The sequence below is a fragment of the Salvelinus sp. IW2-2015 genome, unplaced genomic scaffold, assembly GCF_002910315.2.
Source record: "Salvelinus sp. IW2-2015 unplaced genomic scaffold, ASM291031v2 Un_scaffold6297, whole genome shotgun sequence".
Classification (NCBI taxonomy): Eukaryota; Metazoa; Chordata; class Actinopteri; order Salmoniformes; family Salmonidae; genus Salvelinus; species Salvelinus sp. IW2-2015.
The window spans coordinates 3,288-10,987 of NW_019947560.1; the positions used below are offsets into that span (position 1 = coordinate 3,288).

A 7,700-nucleotide genomic window follows, 5' to 3' on the forward strand; every position below is an offset into this window, starting at 1 on the left:
TCTGGGAAGCGTGTGTTGTGTGTGTTGTGTGTGTGTGTGTGTGTGTGGTGTGTGTGTGTGTGCGTGTGCGTGTGCGTTGTGTGTATGCGTGGCGTGTGTGTATGCGTGTGCGTATGCGTGTGTGTGTGTGTGTGTGCTAGTCTCTGTACACACAGTGTAAATAAGTGATGCTCTCTGTACCAGCAGATGAACATGTCTCTCATTGCCCATCAGGACTTATCATATTGAATTGCTGATGTTATGGTCATATCACATGTCCTAAAGCAATACTGTAACTATCTAATGTATTATATAGAACTGTATCATGCCGCTGCCGTGAGGTTACTAAGCTATTGTATAATGCTATACTGATTGCCATAGCAGTGCCATCGCCATGACGATACCATGGTGTTAGGTTGCTGTAGGGTTGACTTGGTGTTGCTATAGGATCACCATGGTATTGCCGTGGCGTTACTATGGTGCCGCTAAACCCTAACGTTGCTATGGTATCGCCATGGCTTTACCACGGAGTTACCAGGCCACAGCTAAACTGTAATGTTGCTATGGTGTGCTTTAGTACCGCCATGCCTGTGAGTGCTGTTTGCGTGGGAACAGTGTTGTACTTGATTCTGACGTGAGCCATATGGGATTATGGGTAAATGTGAGGAGATAGCTGAGGAGATCAGAGGACAACAGGGTGGTTGACACCAGTCTTTAACTTAGTCTGGTCCCAGACCTGTTTATGCTGTCATGACAACTCCTTGTTGCCATTGTCCTGTGGCAGGTGGCTTCATTCCTAGTCGACATGCAGTCCTGAACCAGTCAATGCAGACAGAATCATTGCGCTATCTGATGTAAGACAATGCCTTGTCGGAGACGGCACAACCTTATCTGGAACCAGGCTAAGGTCAACCGGACCAGATCTGGAACCAGGTTTATGACAACAGGGCCAGTTCTGGAACCAGGCTAAGGTCAATGACAACAGGGCCTGTTTCTGGAACCAGGCTAAGGTCAACAGGGCCAGTTCTGGAACCAGGTCAATGACAACAGGGCCTGTTCTGGAACCAGGCTAAGGTCAACAGGACCAGATCTGGAATCAGGTAAGGTCAACAGGACCAGATCTGGAACCAGGTTTATGTCAACAGGACCAGATCTGGAACCAGGTTAAGGTCAACAGGACCAGATCTGGAACCAGGTTAAGGTCAACAGGACCAGATCTGGAACCAGGCTAAGGTCAACAGGACCAGATCTGGAACCAGGCTAAGGTCAACAGGACCAGATCTGGAACCAGGCTAAGGTCAACAGGACCAGATCTGGGAACCCAGAACCAGCCCGTCAGCAGCCAGCCCGTCAGCAGCCAGAACCAGCCCGTCAGCAACTAGCCCCAGAACCAGCCCGTCAGCAACCAGCCCCAGAACCAGCCCGTCAGCAGCCAGCCCCAGAACCAGCCCGTCAGCAGCCAGCCCCAGAACCAGCCGTCAACAGCCAGCCCCAGAACCAGCCCGTCAGCAGCCAGCCCCAGAACCAGCCCGTCAGCAGCCAGCCCCAGGACCAGCCTGTCAGCAGCCAGCCCCAGACCAGCCCGTCAGCAGCCAGCCCAGAACCAGCACGTCAGCAGCCAGCCCCAGAACCAGCCCATGTCAGCAGCCAGCCCCAGAACCAGCCCGTCAACATCAGCACCAGAACCAGCCCGTCAGCAGCAGCCCCAGAATCCAGCCCGTCAGCAGCCAGCCCAGAACCAGCCCATCAGCAGCCAGCCCCAGGACCAGCCCGTCAGCAGCACGCCCAAAACCAGCCCTGCAGCAGCAGCCCCAGAACCAGCCCTGTCAGAGCAGCCAGCCCCAGAACCAGCATGTCAGCAGCCAGCCCCAGAACCAGCCCGTCAGAGCCAGCCCCAGAACCAGCCCGTCAACAGCCAGCACCAGAACCAGCCCGTCAGCAGCCAGCCCCAGAACCAGCATGTCAACAGTCAGCACCAGAACCAGCCCGTCAGCACCAGAACCAGCCTGTCAACAGTCAGCACCAAGAACCAACCTGTCAGCAGTCAGCACCAGAACCAGCCCGTCAACAGTCAGCACCAGAACCAGCCCGTCAGCCGTAGAAGAAATATGGATATATATAATATTTTTTTAACTGAATGATCTTCGTGTCCAAGGAATGAGCCACCTCACATGACTGCCAATGAGATAAAGATACAACCAGGACCGACGCGGATGGCGGTTACTCATGACAGTCTTCTTCTGAACTGTTCGCCCCAGACACCATCCAGAAAAATCATTCTGGACTGCACTCATTTGGAGGAAGGCATGTGTTTGGAGAGAGATGGAAGGAGATGGACCAAAGTCATTGACATACTTTGAGGTTCTTATCCTTGCTGGTGTTTTCAGATCCAATGGGGAATCCACAAATCCCTGTGGGATGCAGAAACTGGCAGAGAACTTTTCCGTGCAACAATGTCTCTGGAAAACTTCCACATTTATTTCCAGGATTATCAGCCTCGATAACCGAGACACCGACCAGCTCGGCGGCAGAGAGACAAGCTAGCTGCAATCAGGTCAGTGTGGAACAAGTGGGTGGACCGCCTTCCTCTGTTTTACAACCCTGAGCCCAACGTTACTGTTGATGAGCAGCTTATGCCATTTAGGGACCACTGCCCCTTCAGGCAGTACATACCGTCTAAACCCACAAAATATGGGAATCAAGATCTGGGCTGCCTGTGATGCTGCTTCATCATATGTGTGGAACTTGCAAGTGCATACGGGGAAGCCAGGTGGAGGAGCCCCCTGAGAAGAACCAAGGGATGCAGGTTGTCCTGGATGTGACACAACATCACATACGCTGACTTTCTTACTCTGCCACAAGTTGGGACAGGAGCTCCTCAAGAGGAAGCTGACGATGGTAGGAACGGTATGAAAAACAAAGCCAGAGCTCCCACCTCAGCTGTTGAATACACGGAACAGGTCTATCAAATTCCTCTACGTTTGTGTCACGTCCGACACGTCCCTATTGGTGTCCTAAAAGCGATAAACATCAATCGTGACGAAAACGTTTCCTTTATATATGTTCAGATAACATGATGTATTCCGCCCATTTCTTGATTATAATAGATTTATGTTTACTAAAATCACAGTAAAAAAAATTTACGAATAGTGCTGTTAATAAATGTAATCTAGCAGAGTTAAATGGCAAATATTAACCAATAAGGTTGTGGCTCCATCTGACAAACATCGTGTGAATAACACACAAAAAGTAGTCCTCTCGGGACACTCGATTTAGCTCGACGGAGCGAAGTGAAAAACTTTGATCAGTTGTATGGTTGATATGACCCACAAATCATTGCAACTCTAGTCACGTGTCAAACTCCGGTGGCCGTGAACTGCCAAATTCAATCAACACGGATGCATTTTCGGCATGTCAGACCAAATTATGAAGCTAGTTTGGTAAAAAATATATATATATATATATACATACACGACATTGATTTAGAGTTGACAAATTGGTTTAGTCTCGTAGTGAGAGCCTATAAAACGTAGCTAGCTTTCATGAACATATTTTGGGGAATTCTGAAATGTATTGAATAAATGACCAAAACTATAAAACTAGCTTCCCAGCTACGGTAGCCAACTACCTGACAGGAGTCCCAACTAGCTACTTTAGCTTGCTGGGTAAATAAAATAGCTAGCTCTAGGTTTGGTTGTTGTTAAACTCAACTTCATGATTTCCACCAAGACTTTGCCTCTCCAAACATTTACTCTCCCTCGCTTGGGCAAGCCACATTTAAGGTACACTCGGATGTAAGGTCAACAGGACCAGATCTGGAACCAGGTTTATGTCAACAGGACCAGATCTGGAACCAGGTTAAGGTCAACAGGACCAGATCTGGAACCAGGCTAAGGTCAACAGGACCAGATCTGTAACCAGGTTAAGGTCAACAGGACCAGATCTGGAACCAGGTTAAGGTCAACAGGACCAGATCTGGAACCAGGTTAAGGTCAACAGGACCAGATCTGTAACCAGGTTAAGGTCAACAGGGTGGAAGATACAAGGCTGTTTGTTTCTTCAGGGGAGAATAAAACTTCTAAAAAATACAACTGGAGTCTGAGTTCTCTCGTTCTTTGTCTTTGTCCCTTTATTTCTCTCTCTCTTCTCGTTCTCTCGCTCTGCGTGTTTTTATCTGTCCGTCCGTCCGTCTAGAACAAAGTTGGTGAAACCAGCTGAACGTCTGATAATCTACAGGCTCTGAGTGTGACTACTAGTCAACCCTGTTGAAGTTGTATGTCTTTAGATTGAGCAACATTCATCAGAAAACATTCATCAGAAAACATTCATCAGAAAACATTCATCAGAAAACATTCATCAGAAAACATTCATCAGAAAACATCAGAGCATGAACCTTTTTGATTTCTCCTTTATTTAATCAGGTAGGACAGTTGAGAACAAGTTCTCATTTACAACTGCGACCTGACCAAGATAAAGCAAAGCAGTGCGACACAAACAACAACACAGAGTTACACATGGAGTAAAACAAACATACAGTCAATAACACAATAGAAAAAAAGTCTATATATAAAGTGTGTGCAAATGGCGTGAGGAGGTAAGGCATTAGCATCGAACAGCCCCTGTGATATGCAACTTTCAGGGAAGTTAGGAACGAATGTACACAGGCAGTTAGGAAAGCTAAGGCTAGCTTTTTCAAGCTGAAATTTGCATCCTGTAGCACAAACTCAAAAAAGTTCTGGGACACTGTAAAGTCCATGGAGAATAAGAGCACCTCCTCCAAGCTGCCCACTGCACTGAGGCTAGGAAACACTGTCACCACCAATAAATCCACAATTATTGAGAATTTCAATAAGCATTTTTCTACGACTGGCCATGCTTTCCACCTGGCTACCCCTACCCCGGTCAACAGCCCTGCGCTCCCCACAGCAACTCGCCCCAACCTCCCCCACTTCTCCTGCACCCAAATCCAGATAGCTGGTGTTCTGAAAGAGCTGGAAAATCTAGACCCCTCCAAATCAGCCAGGCTAGACAATCTGGACCCTTTCTTTCTAAAATTATCTGCCGAAATTGTTGCAACCCCTATTACTAGCCTGTTCAACCTCTCTTTCGTATCGTCTGAGATTCCCATAGATTGGAAAGCTGCCGCGGTCATCCCCCTCTTCAAAGGGGGAGACACTCTAGACCCAAACTGTAACTATATCATCCTCCCTGCCTTTCTAATCTTGAAAGCCAAGTTAACAAACAGATTACCGACCATTCTGAATCTCACCTACCTTCTCCGCTATGCAATCTGGTTTCAGAGCTGGTCATGGGTGCACCTCAGCCACGCTCAAGGGCCTAAACGTTATCATAACCGCCATCGATAAGAAGACATTTAATGTGCAGCGTATTTCATCGACCTGGCCAAGGCTTTCGACGTCGTGTCCAATCACAACATTCTTAATTGGCAGACTCAACAGCCTTGGGTTTCCTCAAATGACTTGCTCGCTCTGGTTCACCAACTACTTCTCCCGATAGAGTTCAGCTATGGGTCAAATGGCAGGGCCTGTTGTCGGACCTCTGGCAGTCTCTTATGGGGGTGCCACCAGGGTTCAATTCCTCGGGCCGACTCTTTTTCTCTGTATCATCAATGATGTCGCTCTCGGCTGCTGGTGATCTTTAATCACCTTCCACGCAAGGACACCATTCTGGTATATGCCTCTGGCCATTCTTCGGACACTGGGGGTTAACTAACCTCCGACGAGCTGTCATGCCATACAATCCCACTCCTTGTCCTGTGCCTCCAAAACTGCTCTTAAATGCAAGTAAAAACTAACTGCATGCCTTCACTCCGATCGCTGCCACACTGCCCGCCCGTCCAACATCACTAACTCTGGATGGTTTTGACTATGATAAGTGGAGACTAACAAATACTACGGTGTCCTGGTTAGACTGTAACTCTCCTTCAGATTCACATTACAGCCTCTCCAATTCCCAAATTAAATCTAGAATCGGCTTCCTATTGTCGCAACAAAGATCCCTTGCACTCATGCTGCCAAAACAGACCTTGTAAAACTGACCATCCTACCGATTCTCCGGACTTCGGCGCTGTCATTTACAAAATGAGCCCTCCAAGCACTCTCACTCAACAAATTTGGATGCAGTCTATCACATGTGATCCCGCTTTTGTCACCCAAAGCCCCATATACTACCCCCCACTGCGACCTGTATGCTCTGGGTTGGCTGCCCTGCTTCATACTCATCGCCAACCACTGGCTGCCAGGTCATTACAAGTCTCGGCTAGGTAAAGCCCCGCCTTATCTCAGCTCACTGGTCACCATAGCAGCACCCACACGTAGCACGCGCTCCAGCAGGTATATCTCACTGGTCACCCCCAAAGCCAATTCTTCCTTTGGTCGCCTCTCCTTCCAGTTCTCTGCTGCAAATGACTGGAACGAATTTCAAAAATCAATAAAGCTGGAGACTCTTACCTCCCTCACTAACTTTAAACACCAGCTGTCAGAGCAGCTCACAGATCACTGCACTTGTACATAGGCCATCTGTAAATAGCCCATCCAATCTACCTCATCCCCATACTGTATTTATTTATTTACATTGCTCCTTTGCACCCCAGTATCTCTACTTGCAAATTCATCTTCTGCATATCTACCATTCCAATGTTTAATTGCTATATTGTAATTACTTTGCCACCAAGGCCTATATATTGCCTTACCTCTCTTATCCTACCTCATTTGCACACACTGTATATAGATTTTTCTACAGTATTATTGATTGTATGTTTGTTTATTCCATGTGTAACTCTGTGTTGTTATATGTGTCGAACTGCTTTGCTTTATCTTGGCCAGATCGCAGTTGCAAATGAGAACTTGTTCTCAACTAGCCTACCTGTTTAAATAAAGGTGAAATAAAAATAATTAAAACATTTAAAATAAATAGGCCATAGTAGCAAAGTAATTACAATTTAGCAAATGAACCTACTGCGCCAAGCAACGATGCCCTGTGGCCTGGACACACATCAGCCCTCAGACTTAGGATGTCACCTCCCTTACCCAGAGGTGACCAGCCCTCCTCACTCAAGCCCCCCCCCCCAAAAAAGGGCTTGTAAGTGTTCCACGTAGAACACTATGGAAATGGTTCTACGTGGAACCCTTTTGGATTTTTGGGGTTTTCCCACAGGGACAGCCGAAGAAGCATTTTATGTTTTGAATATAACCTTTTTATGACAGTGTACATCACTCTACCACTCTTGAAGCACTAACACTCAGTAACCACCACTGAATTTCACATGACGTACAACACGACAGAATGTTCTCCCACTAGTTATTCCTCAGCATGGCCACTAAGTGGCGCTGTTGACCTGATGTAGAACCTGTAGATCTTTTTAAAGAGCTGAATAGACAGAGTAGTAGAGTAGATTATTGTTCATATTTGACTAGACATGCAGCACAATATAGTTTACTGTTGACCATAACTATATTATTATTTACATTTGTTGATGCTTCTAAGAGGCTGTTTGATAAAGGTCTGTTTAGACTGAAACACAATATATTTTGTATTATTTATATCCAATAAATATGTTTAATAATGTTTTGTAATGTCGAGAGGGTCCTGATCCCACGTACATTCTAGAATTCCTGATACCTACATTCTAGATTCCTGATACCTACATTCTAGATTTCTGATACCTACATTCTAGATTCTGATACCTAATTTAGATCCTG

The 7,700-nt window shown here is 46.6% G+C and overlaps 1 long non-coding RNA gene across 1 annotated transcript; it reads left to right on the forward strand.

The window, feature by feature from the left end:
- The first annotated feature begins 97 nt into the window (after nt 1-97).
- Nucleotides 98-4,075, forward strand: LOC112078799 (uncharacterized). The gene is made up of 2 exons (XR_011478847.1): nt 98-1,276; nt 3,779-4,075. It is a non-coding gene; the product is annotated as an uncharacterized lncRNA (long non-coding RNA).
- Nucleotides 4,076-7,700: the final 3,625 nt, after the last annotated feature.